At 38.9% G+C, this 24,485-nt stretch overlaps 1 protein-coding gene across 4 annotated transcripts in view; it reads right to left on the bottom strand.

Moving 5' to 3' along the window:
- Positions 1 to 23,953, bottom strand: part of CCDC91 (coiled-coil domain containing 91) — a 371,982-nt gene extending 348,029 nt beyond the window's left edge. For 2 of the 4 annotated variants that reach the window (XM_043880595.1, XM_043880597.1), the window contains exons 1-2: positions 23,762 to 23,953; positions 22,980 to 23,070 (exon numbers count right to left, since the gene is read on the bottom strand). The gene's annotated coding sequence lies outside the window, so the exon portion shown is untranslated. The remainder of the gene's footprint in view (positions 1 to 22,979; positions 23,071 to 23,761) is intronic. The other 2 variants (XM_043880594.1, XM_043880596.1) reach the window with 1 other exon arrangement.
- Between the last annotated feature and the right edge of the window lie 532 nt (positions 23,954 to 24,485).

Below are 24,485 nucleotides of genomic sequence, written 5' to 3'. Positions count from 1 at the left end.
ATCAACAAATTTCAGTTTCAATTTCAAAGATGAAGAAACAGCATTTCCTGTTTAACAAGATTACTCTGAACAATTCTCATTATGTTATTTTAAGAATGGATAAGAGCAGATAATTACATGAAAGAATGTTACAGTTCCTACACATAGAAACATATGCCCCAGCTTTCACATATAAAACCAATTAGTGGTGTTTTATTCAGTTGCTATGGTTTCCTTCCTCCCTGAAGGTTGACAATGTCCATAAATTATTACACAGAAACTCCCAAAAAAGATGTACACATTTCTTGATTAGAATAACTAGTTCTGTGATATTTTTGAGGCACAATATATATTTTCTTTTAATTAATGACACAAAGTAACTGAACTGCAGAGGAATGAAGATTTGCTTAGAAAACCACTATACATTTTCCAAGCCTGAGAACCAACAAAAGTTTGCTATGAAATCCAACATCAGAGACACAGAGAACATGTCTACTGAGAGTCAAATTAAAAAAGAAAAAACAAAAATGTTTTTTGCCTGATTCTGGACCTCAGCTCCGCTACATAATCACAATGGAAAGAATGTGTGGTAATTAACCACCTTTAAATGCTGAAAATATCCAAACAATTTTTCCCTAAAAACTTTTCAGAAAGGGGAAAATCCTATAGACTTCATGACTGTGCCTTCATTTACTTTTGAAAAATGAAAACAAAGTACTGAGTACTGCTATTCACAGATTTTTTTTCTCTCTTTTTAAGTAGTACCTTATCAGACATATGATTTCATTTTATTATATTCACTAAATCTCTCTACAGTATATGTGATTAACTTCTTAGCATAATGACTAGTTTCCATAATCTAATGAGACTATGATAAAAATAAAAGCTCAAAGAACAACAGTAACAGTAACTGAGTTTTACTAGATACATTTAAATCAAAAGTAGACATCTGTCAGTAATCATTACAGACAGTTGTTAAATGTCAATACACTGAATGTGTCTGAGGCTAATTAATTCTGAGAACTTAGTCATGATTTCTAAGAGCTTCACTATAAATTATCCTTATAGTAGTAGGACTCAGCATCTTATAATAATTTCTTTATCATGTGAGATTTGGAATACAGTAAGGAATGAATTGGGAAATGAGTAGATCAAGGCTGCATATCGTCACCCTGCTTACGTACTTATGTGCAGAGTACATCATGCAAAACGCCAGGCTGGATGAAGCACAAGATGGAATCAAGATTGCTGGGAGAAATACCAATAACCTCGGATGTGCAGACAGCATGGCAGAAAGCGAAGAGGAACTGAAGAGCCTCTTGATGAAAGTGAAAGAGGAGAGTGAAAAAGCTGGCATAAAACTCAACATTCAAAAAACTAAGATCAGGGCATCCGGTCCCATCACTTCATGACAAATAGATGGGGAAAAAATGGAAACAGTGAGAGACTGTTTTTCTTGGGCTCCAAAATCACTGCAGATGGTAACTATAGCCATGAAATTAAGAGACGCTTGCTCCTTGGAAGAAAAACTGTAACCAACCTAGACAGCATATTAAAAAGCAGAGATATCACTTTGCCAACAAAGTCCTATCTAGTCAAAGCTATGGTTTTTCCAGTAGTCATGTATGGATGTGAGAGTTGGACTATAAAGAAAGCTGAGTGCTGAAGAACTGATGCTTTTGAACTGTGGTGTTGGAGAAGACTCTTAAGAGTCTGTTGAAAAAATAAATAAATACATAAATAAATAATTTAAAAAAAAAAAAGAGTCTGTTGGACTGCAAGATCAAACTAGTCCATCCTAAAGGAAATTAGTCCTCAATATTCATTGGAAGGACTGATGCTGAAGCTCCAGTACTTTGGCCACCTGATGTGAAGAACTGACTCATTGGAAGAGACCCTGATGCTGGGAAAGATTGAAGGCAGAAGAAGAAGGGGATGATAGAGGATTAGATGGTTGGATGGCATCACCGAATCAATGGACATGAGTTTGAGCAAGCTCTGGGTGTTGGTAATGGACACGGAAGCCTGGAGGGCTGCAGTCCATGGGGTCACAGAGTTGAACACCACTGAGCGAATGAACTGAAGGAACGAAAGCAATTTATAAAGTAAACTGCAAGGTCACTCTTCTTGATACAGTGGTAAGATGACCACATATTCTTTAAAACTTTTATTAGCTCCATATTTGACATTCCACTTTGCCAAAATAATCAATTATTTTCTGTCCCCAGTGAGTGTATTATTCAGGATCCTCCAGATTAGTGCAGCTGACCCGTGAACAACAATGGGACTGAACTGCATGGGCCCATTTATATGCAAATTTTTTTCAAATAAATACATACTGCAATACTACATGATTTATGGTTGGTAGAAGCAATGGATGCAGAACCACAGATACAGCAGGCCAACTAGAAAGTTATACTCAGATATTAGACTACATGAGGTTCAGCATCCAACCCCTACATTGTTCTAGGATCAGCTGTACAAAAAATAATAACTATATATAACTGTTATGGCGACCCACTCCAGTATTCTTGCCTGGGAAATCTCATGGACAGAGAAGCCTGGCAGGCTACAGTCCAAGGGGTAACAAAAAGTCAGACATGACTTAGCAACAACAACAACAACAAAATGTTATTTGTATATAATATATAATTTTATTTGTAATATTTAGATTTTATTTTATATTGAACTATATTTAATATACAATGTGGTGTTAGTTTCAGATGTATGGCAAAATGATTCAGTTACACACACACATCCATACATTCTTTGCAGATTCTTTTCTCATATAAGTTATTACAGAAGATTGAGTAGTTTCCTGTGCTATACAGTAGCCCCTTATTATCTATTTTATATTAGCAATGTGCATGTTAATCCCAAACTTGTAATTTTTCCCTCCTCCTACCACCCTTCCCCTTTGTTAACCATAAGTTTGTTTGCAACATCTAGGAGTCTGTTTCTGTTTTATAAATAAAGTCGTTTGTATCATATTTTTTAGATTCCACATATAAGCAATTATCATGTGATATTTGTCTTTTTTTTACTTACTTCACTTAGTATGATAATCTCTAAGCCACATGTTGCTACAAACAACATTATTTCACTCTTCTCTATGGCTGAGTAATATTCCATTGTGTGTGTGTGCCACACCTATATCAGTTCCACTACTGATGGTCATTGAGGTTGCTTCCATGTCCTAGTTATTGTAAATGGTGCTGCAATGAATACTGGGTGCATGTATCTTTTCAAATTATGGTTTTCTCCAGATATGTGCCCAGGAGCAGGATTGTTAGATCATATGGTAGTTCTATTTTTAGTTTTTTACGGAATCTCAATACCATCCTCCGTAGTGGTTGTACCAATATACATTCCCACCAACAGTGTAGGAGAGTTCTCTTTCTCCACACCCTCTCCAGAAGTTACCATTTGTAGACTTCTTGATGATGGCCATTCTGAACCATGTGAGATAATACTTCATTGTAGTTTTGATTTCAACTTCTCTACTAATTAGTGAAATTGAGCATCTTTTCATGTGCTTTTTGGCCACCTGTATGTCTACTTTGCAGAAATGTTTACTCAGATCTTCTGCCCATTTTTAGATTGGGTTGTTTATTTTTTTTATATTAAGCTGCATGAGCTGTTTGTATATTTTGAAGATTAATCCCTTGTCGGTCACATGGTTTGCAATAGTTTTTTCCCATGATGTGGGCTGTCTTTTTGTTTATGGTTTGCTTTATTGTTCAAAAGCTTTTAAGCAGGTTTGTTTATTTTTATTTTCATTACTTTAGGAGGTGAATCCAAAAAGACATTACTGAGATTTATGTCAAAGAGTGTTCTGCCTATGTTTTCCTCTAAGAGTTTTCTAGTATCCAGTCTTAAATTTAGGTATTTAATCCAATTTGAGTTTATCTTTGTATATGGTGTTAAAGAATGTTCTAATTTCATTCTTTTCCATGCAGTTTTATAATTTTCCCAGCACCACTTGTTAAAGAGACTGTCTCTTCTCCATTGTATATTCTTGCCTCCTTTGTCACAGATTAACTGACCACTGGTGCATGGGTTTATTTCTGGACTTTCCATCGTATTCCACTGATTTATATTTCTGTCTTTATGCCAGTACCATACTGTTTGGTTACTGCAGCTTTGTAATTATTATTTTTATAATAATATATAATTTTAATATATTTTATATTTTATACATGTACACACACACACATAAAAGAGACAGAGACAGAGAACTAGATTAAGAGGAACTGGCTCATAAGATTATGGAAGCTAAGAAGTCCCAAGATCCACAGCTGACAAGCTGGAAACCCAGGAGAACAGATGGTGCAGTTCCAGTCTGCATCCAAAGTGTCCAAGAGTAAGAGAAGACCAATTTCCCAGTTCAGGCAATTGGGCAGAAGTTCTGTCTTACTCAGCTTTTTGTTCTTTTGGGCAATCAGCTTTACTCTGTCTAGTAATTCTAATGTTAACCTCACAAACACACTCAGAATAAAGTTTGATCAAATATCTTCAGCAAGCACTTCAGCTGATCATGGTTCTTTACATGGTGGGGTGATCCAAACCGTCATTCCTGAGAGGCCTGGGCCATTAGAAGACCTCCCTGAATTGGGTTGTTTTAGTTTTCCATTGACCTTAATCACAAGGCATGATAATACTAAAAGATGCCTTAAAAAACCTCCTGTATTTCGGCCATAGAGTTCCTTACCTCCACTGTGGAATATAAGTCTAATATCCCTTTGGTAGTCAGGATCAATCACCCTAGCCAACACAATAACCCCTTCTTTGCCTGTTGATTCAGAGGCATGAGAAGCCCAAAGTAGCTAGGCAGCATTCTTAATTTCCAATTCAATGGAATCACTTCAAGTGAAAGCCCTCCTCTTTTTGGAACTAGGACCTATAAACTGGCAGAGCATAAAGTCATAGAAACAGAAACCAAAAATTTTGCTAATGGGTCACTAGGTGTAATAGGCAATAGTGCTGCTCCCATTTCCACCCCTTGATTCCTGGACCTGTGACCCTGGCTATGGGAAAAATAGCAACATATACTGTACGCTAATTCAAAGTATATACAACTTCTGGAGAACCTTGTCCAGTCCTACAGGGTACTGACACCATAATAAGTTAATAACAAGTCTTCTGGAACCATAACTTGGTCTTCAAAAGGCCATTCCACCATTCTGTCAAGCCAGTTGCTTCAGGATGGTAGGAAACAAGGTGTGCAGTGCTGGGCTGGGCTGTGCCAAGTCACTTCAGTCGTGTCAGGCTCTTTGCGACCCTTCTGACCACAGCCCACAAGGAGCCTCTGTCCACAGGATTCTCCAGGCAAGAGTACTGGAGTGGGTTGCCGTGCCCTCCTCCAAAGGATCTTCCTGACCCAGGGATCAAACCAGTATCTCTTATGTCTCCTGCACTGGCCGGCAAGTTCTTTCCCACAAGCACTACCTGGAAAGCCCAGGAAATAAGGTAAGACCAGTGAATTCCATGAGCGTGGGCTCACTGCTACACTTCTTTTGCTGTGAAGTGAGTTCCTTAACAGAAGAAACACTATGTGGAATACCATGGAGTGAATGAAGCATTCTATAATTCTAGAGATGACAGTTTTGGCAGAAGCACTGCATGTAGGGAAGGCAAATCCATATACAAACTAAGCATCTATTCCAGTAAGAACAAATCGCTGCCACTTCCATGATGGGAGCAGTTCAGTATAACCAACCTGCCTCCGGTTAGCTGGCTAATCACCCACTAAGAATGGTGCTATATCAAGGATTCAGGGTTAGTCTCTGCTGATGACAGACTGGGCATTCAGCAGTGGCCATAGCCAGGCTGGCCTTGATGAGGAGAAGTCTATGTTGCTATGTCTATTTGTAACGTCCACCCTTGCCAGCACGGCCACTTTGCTTATAAGCCCACTAGACAATGACACAGATGACAGGGAAGAGGCTGACTGGTACCCAGAGAATGAGACAGTCATCCTATCCACTTGATTATGAAAATCCTCCTCTGCTGAGATCACTCTTTGGTCAGCATTCACATGAAATTCAAATATCTTCACTTTCCCCCCACCCCATTCAAAGAAGTCTATCCACACTTCTTCCCCAAATTTCCTTGTCACCAACATTCCAATGTTTCTCCCAAGTTCCTGACCATCCAGCCAACGGCTGGCCATAGGCCATGAATCAGTGCACATCTGCATGTCTGGTCATTTATCCTTTCAAGCAAAGTGAACAACCAGGTGCCATGCCTGAAGTTCTATCCACAGGGAGGATTTCCCTTCACTACTGTCCTCCAGGGATGTCCCAGAAGTGGGCTGTACTACTGCAGTCAACCGCTTTCCTGGGCTGCGTGCATATCATGCAAAACCATCTATACACCAGGCTTTAATCTTCTCTTCTGTGGACGGATCTTAGCAAACTTTCCACGAGGCCACAGGTGTATGTACTCTGGAAAAAGAAGACACTGTAGCAGAGCAGGGACCATGGACATTTGGGCCACTTCTTCCACTTGTCTGTGCCTTGAAGGCCTGCGCAGGCCTGATCAGATATATACCACTTCCATTTGATAATGAAGTACTGCTATACACGCCCAACTTTATGAGTTGGTGGGTCAGATAACACTCATTTTATGATGAGCGGCTAAGGTGACATGGTAACTTGGTGGCCCATGATTATGCAATCAGTCTCTAAGGCCCAAATGTAGAACAACAGCTATTTCCAAGAAGCACAGTTATCCACAGAGGATGGCAGGGCATTGGTTCAAAATCCAAAGGGCCTCCCCTATGATTCTCTGGTAGAAATCTGCCAAAGCTTCCAAACAGCATCACTATCCACCATTTACATTTGAAGGACCACTAGGTCTCCCGGATCCTATGGGCCAAGTGACAGAGCAGCTTGCACAGCAGCCTGGACCGTTGTCAGAGTCTTGGTCTTATCCTGGGTACCACTCAAAACTAGCAGCTTTTTGAGTCAGGAAACGGGCCAGAGCAAAATACCCCAAATGAGGACTATGCTGTCTCTAAAGTCCAGAGATCCACTGAATGTTGTGCCTCTTTCTTGATTGTAGGAGTGCCCAGATGCAGTAACTTATCCTTGTCTTAACCTTAGAAGTGATATCTCAAGATACCTCACACCACTGGACCCCTAGAAATTTCACTGAAGTAGGAGGCCCCTGAACTTCTATCAGATTTGTTTCTTACTCTCTGACACTAAAATGTTTTACTAACAAGTCTAATGTAGTTGGTGCTTCTTATTCACAAGGCCCAGTCAACATAATGTCCTCAATTTAATGGACCAGTGTGAACCAGGTGATTCAGAGCCACACAAACTAAATTATGATGTAGGGTTGGAGAGCTGATATACCCCTGAGGTAGGACAGTAAAGGTGTATTGCTGGCCTTGCCAGCTGACAGCAAACTTTTTCAGCTAGACCTTATTGACAGAGATGGAGACAAAGGTATTTGCCAGATCAACAGCTATACACAAGTCACCTGGGGATGTAGTAAACTGCTCCAGCAATAAAACCATATCTGGTATATCAGCTGCAACTGCAATCACCACATGGCTAAGCTTATAATAATTCACTGTCATTCTCCAAGATCCATCTGTTTATGCACAGGCCAAACAGATCAGATGAATGGGGGAGTGGTGGGAATCACCACCCTGCATGTTTCATGTCCTTGATGATGGCACTAATATCTGCAATTCCTCCAGAAATGAGAAACTGTTTTAGGTTTACTATGTTGTTAGGTTGAGGCAATTATACTGTCTTCCATTTAGCCTTTCTCACCATAATCACCTTCATTCCACTGGTCAGGGAACCAATGTGGAGACTGCAACGGCTGCTGAGTATATCTATTCCAATTATGCATTCTGGAATTGGACAAAGAACCACAGGATGGACTTGGGGACCCACTAAGCCCACTGTGAGACAGATCTGAACTAAAACTTCAGTGATTACTTGACCTCCATAAGCCACTATGCGGACTGATAGACCAAAGGGACAATTTGGGTCTCTTGGAATTAGCATCAGTCCAGAGCCAATATCCACTAGTCTTTGGAAGGTCTGATTATTTCCTTTTCTCCAATGAACAATTACCCTGGTAAAAGGCTGTAGGTCCCTTGGGGGAGGGCTGGGAGAAAGATTACTGGTATACACTTTGGCAGTGTACCAGAGTCCTTCTTCAAGGAGACCTTGCCTCCTCTTCACTCAAAGGATTCTAGGTCTGCAAAAATTCAAGTCTTAGAATTGACTGATGGGTCATGACTCTGTTTTTATGATTCAGGCTAGACTTCTGTTCACCTGACCTAGAACTTTTCTGCTTATACAGATCAAGTAAGAATTTAGTAGGCTCCCTATCTTTTCACTTCTAGGATCACCATAATCTATGAGCCAACACCACTGTTCTGCGTGAGCCAGACTATCATAACTGTCACTTTGACTCTGCTATCCAAACCTGGTTCACCTTGCCTTTGACAGTTAGATGTCACAACTGGGCCCCTGTTACCCTGGAATTTATTTCCTCCCATTGCATTTAGGTTTCCCGATTCAGTGATTGCATTCACATTGAAGCAATCACAGAACTCTTCAAGGATGCCAGGACTCCCCTCACAATTTATCTCTCATAATATTAGTAAAAGGTATGTCCTCCAGACCCTCCCAGTTTGGGTGAGGGTCTTCTTAAATGACAAATCCACTCTAATATTCCTATCTCCCTAAGCCTTTGAATCCCTTCCTTGACACTGAACCAAAATAGGTAGATCCTGTGTTTCCAGCTCACTCACTGTGCGCCACGTTTGGGTGCATATTTCAGTCAAACAGCCACACTAAATGCAGGAGCTCTGATTAGTGAGAGCTGACCAAATTCTGCCTGGTCCAGCTTTATGTTCTTTTCATGATTATGCCATACCTCTAGTATCATTCTCACACATGTTCCCTGGATTTCTGTCTGTATAAATTAGAAAGCTCAGGTAGTTCTTTTGGAGTGTAGTACATTTCCCCATAAGTCACACTTTGTACCTCATCTTTAGAAACCTGCTGGGATTTGAGTCTAGTCATAGATCTAGAAGAGTATAGGGGCAGGTCTTAAGGAGATCAGCACTGCCTTTTTTGGCAACTGCCTCTGGAGTAGCCATTAATGCAGAATTAATCCCCTCAGATCTCAGACAGTGGTGGAGAGCTACTCCCACAGGAGTGAGGCAGAGCCCCCAGTGAGGATGAGAAAGCCACTATCACTGAGCATGGGAAGGATGCTTCCACTGGCAAAGGTACTCATCAGCATTCAGGGGTTCAATGTGTCCAGCTTCACCAGGGTCTTCCCTTGCATTGCTAGTCTAACTTTCAGGACCCCATTACTTTTCAATCAGTGCTCTCTCTCTAATGCATCATTTACATTACTCTCCCCCACTTGACTAGGGTCCTTGAAAATCAAGTGACATTTATTTCTGTATCTTCCAATGCCTAGTACAGAACCCTGAAATTATAGTCAGGGCTCAATAAAGATTTCTGTTGAGTTGAATTTTGCTTCTCACCATAGCTCAGTAGTCCATTATTTCGCTTTCATAAACTCAGTTTGACAGTCATTAAATCCTTGTTCATGCACCTACCAAAGGTCTTCATCTGCTAGTAGTGTCCTTTAACAGAAAACAGACCTGTTTACCAAAGAAACACATAAAGGACTTGCTTGCTCACATTTTTCTAAGATAATATAAAACTCTTCTAATCACGGATTTTCATTTCTTCCTGAATTAAGGTACCAGTATCCTTGGCAGGATCATTTTTTTCCATCTGATTTTAACTTGTAATTTATTTTTTTCACTTTCATATGTAATAAGTAACTGAGTACCAAATTTATCTTAAAGACTTCTAAAATATACAGACACTAGCTCATCCAAAACAGAATTAAATGTGCATGTGGAAACAAAAATGTCTGAAGCACACAAAGCCTCTATAATTGGGTATATTCCTGACAAATCTGACATCATCTGAGCAGCGTTTGAAAAACTTTTCCTCTGTACCATTATGAAGATTAACTGAGCCATTAGCTAAAACTCCAGAGTTTTCTCACAAGGCAATCTAGGTACTCCCAATGTTTTTTTATATATATGCAATAGTGTCAAGATCCTACAGAAATGTCAACTGACAATATCTCTCCACTGAGTAAATATATAACCAAATCCAAACAATGCTAGCTATTAGGTGCTGGCACTGACACCAGTAAGTTTTATTCACTTAAGTTCCATTCATTGTGTATAAGTATTTCTACATCTTAACCCCATGTTCTTATCAACTGTTTGAAGGCAACAATCAACCAAATCTCTTCTAAAACACTGAAAATAACATTAATTATGACTCTCAGGTAGTACAAGATGACAAGATGCTAAGTCAGTGAGTTAAACGCTAGGGAAAAAATAATAAGTTCAGCTACCTTTAATTACTAAGGCATTAAAACTCCACAAGCACAAGTCTAAAGACTTTTCACCAAATTGAAAAAAAAAAAAAACAAAACCTGAGCTTCTACTTATCTTTCTTTACTAGAAAATCCCATTAACCAAGCACTATGTGCAGGCATAGCATACTGTAAGCATTCAAAAAATGTTTTCTTACTTTTTGTAATCATTTTGATAATTATATTAATTTTTTAAGCATAATTCACAAGCCCTAACAAAATACTTCCTCTATTTAAATTGACCCAATTATATAAGACAGAATGAAATAACTCCAAGTGTACACACAAGACAAAGAACACAGAGTTTACACAAAGAGTTCACCAAAACAGAAAAACAGCAAGAAAAATAGTAACAATAAAAATATTAAAAACCTGGAGAGGAGAGAAAAAAATCTGATATCTGGAGTTGCCACACTACATATATATAATGTATTTTAAAATATATATACACAACAGACATATATTTATAAATGTCTAGTTTTCAACAAAAATTATCATACATGCCAAGAAACAAGAACATAGAGCCCCTACACAGAGGGAAAAAAATGCAGTCAACAGAAATTTACTTGTGAGGAAACTCAGACATTAAACTTATTAGACAAAAATATTAAAATTCACAACTCTAATATGTTCAAATATAATGTCTCAAATCACTAAAGGAAACTGTGCCTAAATAAAGGAAAAATAATAACAATGTTTCACAAAATAAAGAATATTAATGAAAAGACAGGAGTTATAAAAGTAAAACATATAAAATCCGGAGTTTATTTACAGGTCAGCAATGGAGAGACAGACATAGAGAATAGACTTAAGGACACAGGGAGAGGGGAGGAGAGGGTGAGATTGAAACAGTAACATGGAAACTTATATTACCATATGTAAAATAGACAGCCAACGGTCTGGCTCAGGAAACTCAAACAGGGGCTCTGTATCAACCTAGAGGGGTGGGATGGGGAGGGCGATGGGAGGGAGATTCAAAAGGGAGGGGATATATGTATACCTATGAATGATTCATGTTTAGGTTGACAGAAAACAACAAAATTCTGTAAAGCAAGTATCCTTCAATAAAAAAATAAATTAAAAAAAAAATCTAGAGTTGAAAGTACACTGACTGAAATTTTAAAAAATCCACTTGAAGACCTCAACAGCAAATTATGAACTGATAGAAGAAAGAATCGGTGAATGTGAAGATAGGTCGATTGAGATTAACCAGACTGAGCAAAAGGAAAAAGGATAAAGAAAAATTAACAAAGTATCAAAGACCTGTGGATAACCACCAAAAATACTAACGTATGCATAAGCATAATCAGAATTCCAGAAAACAAGGAGAGAAAGAAAGGGGCAGAAAGACTACTTAAGGAAATAATGCTAGAAAATTTCACAAATTTGATGAAAAACATTAATCTACATATCCAAGAAGTTCAACAAATTGCAAGTAGGATAAAATTAAAGAGACCCACACTTTAAGGTGTCATAATCAAACTTTCAAATGCCAAAAACAAAGAGAGACTCTTGTAATCAGCAAAATGGAAGCAACTCATCATGTACAAGCAATCAGTGATAAGATTTTTAACCTGACTTTTCATAAACAACCATGGAGGCCAGAAGGCAATGGGATGGCCCAAAGTGCTGAAAGAGAGACTTTCAACCAAGAATTCTACATGCAGCAAAACTAATACTAAAAAAAGAAGAAAGAAAGAAAAAAATGAAGGAGAAATTAACTTACTCGAAGCAAAAACAAAGAGAATTTATCACCAGGAGGTCTTATCTATGAGGAAGTCTAAAAGGAGTAATCAGGCTGAAATGAAAGAACCATACAAAGCGACTGAATCCTCACAAAGAAATAAAGAGCACCAGTAAAGACAACTACATAGGCAAATATAAAAGACACAGGTAAATATAAAAATTGTCTTTTATATTTACCTATGTAAATATAAAGGTATATTTTGGGCTTCCCTGGTGGCTCAGACAGTAAAGAATCCGCCTGCAATGTGGAAGACCTGGGTTTGATCCCTAGGTTGGGAAGATCCCCTGGAGAAGAGAATGGCTACCCACTCCAGTATTCTGGCCTGGAGAATTCCAAGGGCAGAGGAGCCTGGCAGGCTACAGTCCATGGGGTCAAAGAGTCAGAGACACCTGAGCGACTTTCACAAAAGGTGTATTTGTAATTCTTTTTTCACCTATACAATTTACAAGACAACTGCATAGAGAAAGACTGCAAATCTGTGTTGATGGGCATCAACGTAGAAAGATGTAATTTATGCAATAGTTGCACAACAAAGGAGAAGAAATGGAACTACATAGGAGCAAACTTTTTAAAAATTTGAGATTAAGTTGGTGCTAATTCAAAATGGACACCAAACAGACTGTTATAAAGTCATTAGTTGTAATCCCCAGGGCAATCACTAAAAAAGTAACTTAAACACAGTGAGAGAAGCAATAAAAGAATTCAAATGGCACACTAGAAAATATCTATTTAATACAACACAAAGCAGTAATGGGATTAAGGAACAGCAACAACAAAAACACTTAAAAATATACAGAAAACAAATACTAGGTTGGTGCAAATGTAATTGCAGTTTTTGCTTGTAGAAATTTGCCATTTGATATTGGAATACATCCTTAAAGAAACGTGGTTATATTAAACATCATTTTAATGTGCACTTCTTTATTTTTTTTTCTACTGACTTATTACTTGCTGTTTATTTTATATTTACTTTAGACTAGGGAACTGATGTTAGACAAAAAGTAAATTCAAGAAATTTTCTTATCTGAGTTCAAAATGGGAGGTAAAATAGCAGAGACAACTCACAATATCAACAATGTATTTGGCCCAGGAACTTCTAACAAACATACGGTGCAGTGTTGGTTCGAGAAGTTGTGCAAAGGAGATGAGAGCCTTGAAGATGAAGAGTGTAGTGGCCAGCCACTGGAAGTTGACAACAACCAACTGAGAGACATCATCAAAGCTGATACTCTTACAACTACAGGAGAAGTTGCCCAGGAACACATCAGCCACTGAGTTGAGTCCTTTGGCATTTGAAGCAAATTGGAAAGGTAAAACGGCTCGGTAAACAGGTGCCTTGTGAACTGACGGCAAATCAAAAAAATCATCCTTCTGAAGAGTCATCTTCTCTTATTCTACACAACAACAATGAACCATTCCTTGATTGGACGGTGGCATGCAAAGAAAAGTGGATTTTATACAACAACCAGCACCAACCAGCTCAGTGGCTACACTGAGAAGAAGCTCCAAAACACTTCCCAAAGCCAAACTTGCACCAAAAAAAAGGTCACAGTCACTATTTGGTGATCTGCTGCCAGTCTGAACAACTATAGCTTTTTGAATCCCAGAGAAACCATTACATTTGAAAAGTATGCTCAGCAAATCATTGAGATGCACCAAAAACTGCAATGTCTGCAGCACGCACTGGTCAACAAAAAGGGCCCAATTCTTATCCATGACAACACCTGACCACACACGCACAACCAACGCTTCACGAGTTGAATGAATTGGGCTACAAAATTTTGCCTCATCTACCATATTCACCTGACCTCTCATTAACCAACTACCACTTCTTCAAACATCTGGATAACTTTTTGCAGGGCAAAATGCTTCCACAACCAGCAGGAGGCAGAAAATTCTTTCCAAGAGTTCATCAAATGCCAAAGCACAGATTTTTATGCTACAGGGATAAACAAATCTATTTCTCATTGGCAAGAATGTGTTGGTTGTAATGGCTCCTATTTTGATTTAAAAAGATGTACCTAAGCCTAGTTATAATGATTTAAAATTCATGATTCGAAACTGCAGTTACATATGTACCAACTTGACAGTAAAATGGCAAGTATAATCCCTATCTTATCAGCAATTATCTTAAATACACATGTGTTAAACAACCTGATCAAAAGGCAGAAATTTGCAGAATGAAGAAAAAGCATGATCCAACTACGTACTGACTACAAGATGCCCTAGATTCAAAGACACAAGTACAATGTTGCACACCAGTAGCACATGAAGTATAACTGAATACTTTATAATCAATATGCAGAATAATATACTATAACAATCCACAGTTTGGAGCATCCATTTCTTAAGAGTCTGTAAGTCAAACAAAAATCTGATTTTCATTCATCCAACATGTAGTTTTTTAGTAATATTCATGTAAACCCCTAAGTCTATCAGAGAAGCACACACATAATGAATCTTGCATAACATAGCACTGTCTTTCTACAATTGCAGAAGTTTTGAATTCTTATAATACAAAAGTAAAACATCTTGAAATGATCATGTAGACCCTCCTCTATCACAAAATTGGACACAACATTAAAGGCAATTTGGCTGGCTTCTTCACTATCTATGCCTGCTTTTGGTAGGAGGTGCACATGGTCTATGTTAGCAAGGCTGGCAAAGGGGGAAGAAAGACAGTCTTCCCTGAATACCACTTCATGGAAAAAGTGATTTCACACTTTACAAAACAGTGGTTTCTTCATTGATATAATTAGTCTATATGAATATATGTGTTCAACAGCATTATGTAAATGCCAAAATGTTCATACACTTCTAAGGATAAAAGGTTTACTAGAATTATAACATGCTGCATTTTAAAGTAGCTAACATTACTTCTGATTTTCATCTAATAAACCTGTGACTTAAAAATAATCTTCTCCTTTCAAAATTTTAAAATTATTATATTCTATACTAGTGACAATAAATGTATCTCTAATTCTTTAAGTAAAACTACAGCATATAGCTAACAACAGTCTTTCTACTCCTTATTGGAGACTTGACAGGGAAGGGAAGAGGATACAGGGCAAGAAATGTCTAAAATAATTTAAAATTAGACAATATAAAAGGAAATAAATATAAATTCCTATTTGGACATTTTAGAATTAACTGAAACTGTCTCATGTTGACTTATTAAATTGCTTAATGAGCTTATTCTACAAATTAAAATAAGACGAATCCAGAACAAACAGAATATATACAAAATGCTCACATGAACTCCATATTCGTATTGGAGTCTACAAATAAAAACAGTATAAAAAAAAGACTTGTGATCAATCCAACTCTACCATTCACTGTTGATACAATCTTAAATAACATTGTTCACCTTTCTGAAACTCAGCTTCCTCACCTATTAAATGGGGAAAATACTACTTACCTACAACAAAAGGTTCTGGTTGGAACTCAATAAAACAACATACATAAAGGGTTTCTGCATGATATTGAACACAAGATTTCTACAATCCTTATCAAAAGAACTTGAGCGTTTACATTACACAAAATGCATCAGGAATTTTATCTAAATCACTGGCAGCAAAATAATAATGTGGAAGGAAAAGTCATTTACTTATTGCACATGCTAAACCTATAAAATAAATGATATAAACTAGATAAATCAAATAAACTGAGTTTCTGAAATCCTAGCAGTCTATCTTGAAACAATGCTCAAAAAACTCAACAATATTAACTGCCACCTTTCGCTCCAAAATTTATTGCAAATAAAGATCCAGGCAGATAAATTCTGGGAATATAAAATTAAACAAGGGGGCAGTGTATATTAAGAATTTGAAAAAAGTTTATGCATTTTGAGTAATAATCACTTTTTTAAAAATCAACTAAAAGAATTTTATCAGAATTATGCACATAGACTTACTATTAATTCCAATGGGGAAAACAATCATCCAAATGGCAAATCAAGAACATACAAGTCAAATTTTCAAGAAATTCATGATGTAGTAAACAATGAGTGTAATGTTTAGTGAAAAGGAAAAAATATGACAATATTTACAACTTTGTTTTTTAAATGTTTTCAAAATAAAAACAAACAAACAAACAAAAAAATGCCAGCAAAACACAGCAAGAATTATGTCATACTAATAGAAATGGATTAATTCTTTTCTTTACAGGCTTATTTCTCAATTTTCCATTCTAATCAACTACAATTTCCACAATCAAAAAAATACAAAATTCACTTATGATTTTTAAAAAATTTTCACTAGAAGTTAAAGAAAATTTCCTCAATTTGATGAGAATTGTATTTACAAAAAACCAATACTAACTACTTTGTGGTAAAAGATAACATACTTTCCCCACTAAGATGAGAATTAAGGCAAGGATGTCAGCTCTTACTTGTTCTGTTTAGCCTCATCATGAAGGTCCTAGCCAGTATAATGAAAAAATAAAATAAATAAAATAAAAGGAAAATAGGAAAATATGAACTAACTAAAACTGTCTCTACTGACAGACAAGATTGTTAACACAGAAAATTCCAAAGAGTCTACAAAACCTACTAGTGTAAGTGAATTTATTAACAAGGTTGAGAATTCAGGGTCAAAATAAAGTATCAATTTATTTATATAAATAATTGTAAATTGAAATTTTTAAAAAGAATACCATTTACAACAGCACCAAATAACATGAAACAGTTAGACACATTTTTTTTAAATGTGTGTTAAAGTTTTATGCTAAGAGCTTAAAATAGTAATGAGAAAAATCAAGGCTTTATTAATGGATTAGAAACCATTCAGATGTCAATTCTTTTCAAGCAAAATTATAACTTCAATGTGTCCAGAATCAAAATTCCAGGATGCTTTTTTATAGAAATAGAAATGTTTTATACAAACATATATGGAAAGAAAGAGCTAGGATACCCAAAACAATTAAAAAGAAAAAAAAAATGGGAAGACTCAGACTTCCTAATTTCAAAACAAAACCATGAAGTTACATTAATGAAGACAGTGTAGTTTTGGCCAAAGGAAAGACACATGGAATGACAGAACAGAACTGAGTCCAGGAACATATCTATACATAGAGTCAATTGATTTCTGACAAAGGTGCTAAGAAATTTTACTGAAGAAAGGATAGTAAGGATAGTCTTTTCAACAAGTGTTACTGGACAAATTAGGTGTCCACATATAAAAAAAAAAGAGAGAGAGAGAAAGAACTTTGACACATATCTTGTACTACATAGAGAAATGAATAAAAGGCTGATCAAAACAGATCACAGACCTAAAGGTAAAATCTAAAACTATAAAAGTTCTAACAGAAAACACAGGAAAAAAAAAATCACTGTATCTCTGGGTTAGTCAAAATTTTCTAGATAGGACACAAAAGAACAAATCACAAAAGAAAAAAAATGATAATGTGGACTTCTTCAAAATGTACAACTTCAACTCTTTGAAAGACACAATCAAGAAAATAAAAGGACAAACCACAGACTGAAAGAAAATATCTGTCAACATATATATGATAAAGGAATTGTATCCAGACTTCTTACAACTCAGAAAACAGACCAAAGATTTTAATAGATACTTCACCAAAGAAAACAGACAAGATAGCAAATGACAGCAAACGAGCACATGAAAAGATGCTCAACGTATCGCTGTGCTTAGTCGCTCAGTCGTGTACAACTCTTTGGAACCCCATGGACTGCAGCCCGCCAGTCTCCTCTGTCCATGAGGATGCTCCAGGCAAGCATACTGGAGTGAGTTATCATGCCCTCCTCCAGGGGATGTTCCCAACTCAGGGATCGAACCCAGGTCTCCCACATTGTAGGCAGATTCTTTACCATCTGAGGCACCAGGGAAGCTCAACATATTAGCTGATAGGAAAATTCAAACTAAAATATCATTGAGATAGCACTAAACATCTATTAGAATAGCTGAAATTAAAAGTAAAATGAAAAATGCTGACCAGCACGTGGAGAAAATGGAAGCATCAAACAATGCTGGTAATTTCTTATCTTTGGTAATTTGTTTTAAAGTGAACATTTGCCACAGGATCAGAGAATCATACTCTTAGAAATTTAACCAAAAGATGTGAAAGCATATATATACACAAAGACCCACAGAAGAATATACAAAGAAATGTACATGAACGTTTATAGCGGCTTCACTCCTAAATGATATACACTGGAAACAGCCTAAATATCCATCAACTGGTGAAAAAATAGACTGTGATGTAGACATAAAATGAAACAGGCAGTCAGTTGAGTCACTCAGTCGTGTCCAACACTTTGCAATCCCAAGGACTGCATCATGCCAGGCTTCCCTGTCCATCACCAACTCCCAGAGTTTGCTCAAGCTCATGTCCATAGTTGGTGACTATGGACAACCATCCATCTCATCCTCTGTCGTCTCCTTCTCTTCCTGCCCTCAATCTTTCCCAGCATCAGGGTTTTTTTCAAATGAGTCAGTTCTTCACATCAGATAACCAAAGTATTAGAGTTTCAGCTTCAACATCAGTCCTTCCAATGAACACCCAGGACTGATTTCCTTTAGGATTGACTGGTTGGATCTCCTTGCAGTCCAAGGGACTCTCAAGCGGCTTCTCCAATACCACAGTTCAAAAGCATCAATTCTTCTGTGCTCAGCTTTCTTTACAGTCCAATTCTCATATCCATACATGACTACTGGAAAGACCATAGCTTTGACTAGACAGACCTTTGTCAGCAAAGTAATGTCTCTTTTTTAATATGTTGTCTAGGTCATAACTTTTCTTCCAAGGAGCGTCCTTTAATTCCATGGCTGCAGTCACCATCTGCAGTGATTTTGAAGCCCAGAAAAATAAAGTCTGTCACTGTTTCCATTGTTTCTGCATCTATCTGCCATGAAGTGATGGGACCGGATGCCATGAACTTCGTTTTTTGAATGTTGAGTTTTAAACCAGCTTTTTCATTCTCCTCTTTCACTTTCTTCAAAAGACTCTTCAGTTCTCCTTCACTTTCTGCCAAAACAGGGGTATCATCTGCGTATCTGAGGTTATTGATATTTTTCCCAGCAATCTTGATTCCAGCTTGTGCTTCATCCAGCCCTGCATTTCTCATATGTACTCTGCATAGAAGCTAAATAAGCAGGGTGAGAATATACAGCCTTGACATACTCCTTTCCTGATTTGGAACCAGTCCATTGTTCAATGTGTTCAATGTCTGGTTCTAACTGTTGCTTCTTGACCTGCATACAAATTTCTCAGAAGGCAGGTCAGGTGATCTGATATTCCCATCTCCTGAAAAATTTTCCACAGTTTGTTGTGATCTACACAGTCAAAGGCTTTGGTATAATCAATAAAGCAGAAGTAGATGTTTCTCTGGAACTCTCTTGCTTTTTTGATGATCCAACAGATGTTGGCAATTAGATCTCTGGTCCTCTGCCTTTTCTAAATCCAGCTTGAACATCTGGAAGTTCACAGTTCACGTAATGTTGAAGCCTGGCTTGGAGAATTTTGAGCATTACTTTACTAGCGTGTGAGACGATTGCAATTGTGCAGTAGTTTGAGCATTCTTTGGCATTGCCTTTCTTTGGGACTGGAATGAAAACTGACCTTTGCCAGTCCTGTGGCCACTGCTGACCAAACTTACTGGCATATTGAGTGCAGCACTTTCACAGCATCATCTTTTAGGATTTGAAATAGCTCAACTGGCATTCCATCACCTCCACTAGCTTTGTTTGTAGGGATGCTTCCTAAGGCCCACTTGACTTCGCATCCCAGGATGTCTGGGTCTAGATGAGTGATCACACATCATGGTTATCTGGGTCATGAAGACCTTTTTTGTATAGTTTTTCTGTGCATTCTTGCTACCTCTTCTTAATATCTTCTGCTTCTGTTAGGTCCATACCATTTTTGTCCTTTATTGTGCCCATCTTTGCATGAAATGTTCCCTTGGTATCACTAATTTTCTTGAAGAGATCTCTAGTCTTTCCCATTCTACCATTCAATATCACAATAATCCAAGTTTATGCCCCAACTAGTTATACTGAAGAAGCTGAAGTTAAACAGTTCTATGAAGACCTATAAGACCTTCTAGAACAAACAGCCAAAAGAGATATCCCTTTCATCATCCCTTTCAACTGGAATGCAAAAGTAGGAAGTCAAGAGATACCTGGAGTAACAGGCAAATTTGGCCTTGGAGTACAAAATAAAGCAGGTCAAAGGCTAACAGAGTTTTGCCAAGAGAATGCACTGGTCATAGGAAACACCCTCTTCCAACACCACAAGAGAAGACTCTACACATGGACATCACCAGATGGTCAATACCAAAATCAGACTAATTATTTTCTTTGCAGCCAAAAATGGAAAAGCTCTATACAGTCAGCAAAAACAAGACTGGGAGCCGACTGTAGCTCAGATCATGAACTCCTTATTGCCAAATTCAGACTTAAATTGAAGAAAGTAGGGAAAACCACTAGACCATTCAGGAATGACCTAAATCAAATCCCTTATGATTATACAGTGGAAGTGACAAATAGATTCAAGGAATTAGATCTGACAGACAGAGTGCCTGAAGAACTATGGATGAAGGTTCATGACATTGTACAGGAGGCAGTGATCAAGAAAAACAAAAAAAAAGAAAAACAAAAAAAAAGGCAAAATGGTTGTCTGAGGAGGCCTTACAAATAGGTGAGAAAAGAAGAGAAGCTAAAGGCAAAGGAGAAAAGGAAAGATATACCCATTTAAATACAGAGTTCCAAAGAATAGCAAGGAGAGATAAGAAAGCCTTCCTCAGTGATCAAGGCAAAGAAATGAAATAGTTACTCAGCAATAAAGCAAAAAAGGGCAAAGCACTGATACATGCACCAAAATGGGTGAATCACAAAAGCCTTAACTGAAAGACACCAGAAAAAAAATTTTATTTGTTGTATGAGTCTGTTAATATAACACTCCAGAAAAGATAAAGCTATACGGATAGGGAACAGATCAGTGGTTGCCTGATTTACCACTGAGGGTAGGAAACCAACTACAAAGGAGCATGAGGGAACTTTTTGGAATGATAGAAATGTTCTATGTCTGGATTGTGGTGGTGGTTATATGAATATTGTGCATGTGTCCGTTTAAAGAACAAGATACTAAGGGATTGTTTTTACCTATAAACAATACCTCAATAAGCCCACATTTTAAAAGACAGAGGACATGCTCTTTTGAGAACTATGTTGTTGTTCTTCTTTAATTGCTCAGTCATGTCTGACTCTTTGCAATGCATGGACTGTAGCCCACCAGACTCCTCTGTCCAAGGAATTTTCTAGGCAAGAATACAGAAATGGGATGCCATTTCCTTCTCCAGGCAATATTTGCCACCCAGAGACCAAGTCCCAGTCTCCTACATTAGAAGGTGGGTCCTTTACCACTGAGCCACCAGCGAAGCTTTGAAAAATATGTTTCAAATTAAATGACAACCCATCTAAATGGGTATTGGGGTGGAGGAGAAACAAAGGGGGAAACAAAAAACTCTCAGAAATATTACAAATCAAAAAACTGATTTATCATTAGTAAGAAGAAACACATTGATACAAAAAGTTACTCCAGTGTGTCCTTTTTATTGTTCTCATTGTTTAGACAGAAAATAAGATTTGATGAGTTTCAAGAAAGACCAAAAGTCACAAGTAACAGATTGATAAAGGAGGCACAGTGATTACAAGCTAAAATTTGGAAACACTCACCTAAACATGCCCTTCCCAAGTTATTGATAAAAACGACCTCATCCAACCGAATGCACTGCCACCCCAATTTCTACTATGAAGAACAAGACAATAAACATAGTTTTCTTTATTCATAACCATCCTATATACTTTACAATCGTATATCTATAGCTAGGAATACAAGATAAAATGCCTCTAACTAGGCAAATTCCTATTTGTCCTTTTAAGCTTCAGACTAGCTACTTGGTAACCATCTATCTTCTTTTTTTCCCCATTGCCACCAAAAAAAAAAAAAAAATGCTGTCTAAGATGACTTTCTGCAGTTTCTAATAAAACAGGAGTTTTGAGCTGATCACTCCAATAAGAAGATACATTTTTCCATTTAATAAAAGTTAGGTAAATTGTAACTTTCACCACTTTGTTTTCTTTATGTTTATTCCATTTGGCGTGTACTGTTGCTGGGAAACCAGTTAATAAGATTTCCCAACTCACTGAACAACCTCCTAGCCAGCCTGCAGGATACCAAACTTTGTAACCAGGGCAGTTCTCTACCACACAGTTTACTCACTCGCCAGCACTATACAGGTGCACTCTCTGGCATCCTCCAGCTCCATTAACCTTACAGGTACAGTAGTGCTAATCCCTCAAAGCAACAGAAACTGTAGCAGAAAGCACATGAGATAAAGGATACAGGTCTCCGATGGCAGAGAACAACGCGAATTTATTGCCAGTCCCCGTCATCCCACCCAACTAAATATTCTGGGAATTAAATTGTAGGGTGAAATGTTAACCCATCCCCCTGTGACAAGATGAAACGTCAGACCACCCCCAATCACCAGCACGAATGCAACATCCAAAACGCCGTCCAAAAGCCTTCGTCCAACGACCGCCCAGATAAATATTTAACGAGTAAGGTGGGCATCAGTTCCTGTACAGTTCAGAAGAGGAGATAAGGAGAAAAAGAGTCCTAATTCCTAAGTCGCCGCTGAATCACCTACAGCTGTGGTCAGTACTCGACCCTGCAGGAAATCAGGCTGTGCCCCAACTCTCATCAGGGAAGCAGTTCCTGTACAGTTCAGAAGAGGAGATAAGGAGAAAAAGAGTCCTAATTCCTAAGTCGCCGCTGAATCACCTACAGCTGTGGTCAGTACTCGACCCTGCAGGAAATCAGGCTGTGCCCCAACTCTCATCAGGGAAGCAAGTCAGAGTAGCAGCAGCAACATCATCCTACCAAAAAAAAAAAAAAAACCCACTCAGCGCTGCTTTATTTAATAGAGTTCCCATTCCTTCAAGTGAAGCCAAACATAGGTTTTACGTCCAAAGCTTTGCTCCGCAGTACGCAACAAGGGCAGATGGAAGAAACATCTTTATTGTGGGAGAAGGGGCGCACTGAGGGGATGAAGGACGCCTCACCACTTGGAAAGTTACCAGCCACTGCCTTCACCCTGAAATGCTACTTTTATTGCAGCCTGTGGCCCAAAGTAACGACAAGGAAATGTGACTGACTGACGGATCCTGTTGTGCTTAAGTCAAAGGGAAAACAGAAACCAGGCGCGATGGGTGAAAACTCGGCAAGGATCAAAGTCACCGTTCAAGGGAGATTTGGTGACAGTAATCACGTGTACTTGTGCGTAGACTTCCGAAAACAGTAGGTTCTGGAACATGCAGGGGCAGAAATTTGCCGGCGAGGGCAAGCACGGGTAGACACCGCCCGCTGGGGAGCGAGGCTCAGCTCCAGCCCGCGGCGGGTCACGCCCCGTGACTCCCCGGCCGAGACCTCCCCGGGCCGCGGCCGTACCCGCCGGTGGCGGAAGCCCGGCCGCGCTCCCCGCCCTTGCCCAGGCCGCCTCAGGGCGCGCCGCCGGCCTCGTGCGGCCCGGGCCCCAGACCCAGGCCCAGAAGGCGAGCGTCCGTTTACCTGCGCCCCAGCTCTCGCCGCTGCCGCCTGCCGCCACTGCCACCACGGCCGCGCTGCTCCCCCCACAGCGCAGGTGAGCCACCCCCAGCACACAGCCGCGCACGCGCACCCAGGCGCGACCCAGACCCCGGGGACTGCGGCCCCGGCACACGCGCTGGGACCGCGCACTCACCACCCGGCTTCCAGAGCCTCTGCCCCCGGAAGTTGATTTCCGCCAAGGCCCGCCCAACTCCGCGCCTGTCACTCAACGCCCACAGGCGCGTCACGTCTGCCCAGGCCATGAGCGAGCCCCAGGCCCCATCTTCCGAGGCCCGCCACTCTTGGCTCCCTGTGGTCGTCAGAGCGCTTCCGTGTGAAACAGGTTGACTCAGGCGCTACCTCCTGTTGGTTACAGCTTCTTGTTCACTTGAATGACAGACCCTGTTTCTCTGCCTAACCCATACAAGTCAAACCATCCCTGTAATGGCACTCCTGTCTAGGACTTTGTAGGACTGGTCCTGAGAAGAGCGGGCCCTGATTTCTTAACCAACTCCAAGCAGAGTACCCTAAATACTGGAACTGTGTTAAGTGCTCAAGAAAAGAGTGGATTAGACAGCGTCTCCTCTTGATCATCAGAACTCTGAAAACACCGGGTTGCAGTCAAGCCCAGAGCCTCTCCAGACCACTGCTGCATGACTCCAGCCAAAGAGCTCTCCTCTAGAATTAACGTCTGTTCTTGTCTTTA

The sequence above is a fragment of the Cervus elaphus genome, chromosome 22 (assembly GCF_910594005.1).
Source record: "Cervus elaphus chromosome 22, mCerEla1.1, whole genome shotgun sequence".
Lineage (NCBI taxonomy): Eukaryota > Metazoa > Chordata > Mammalia > Artiodactyla > Cervidae > Cervus > Cervus elaphus.
The sequence above is the reverse complement of the archived record's forward strand: the minus strand, read 5'-3'. Positions and strand labels throughout refer to the sequence as shown.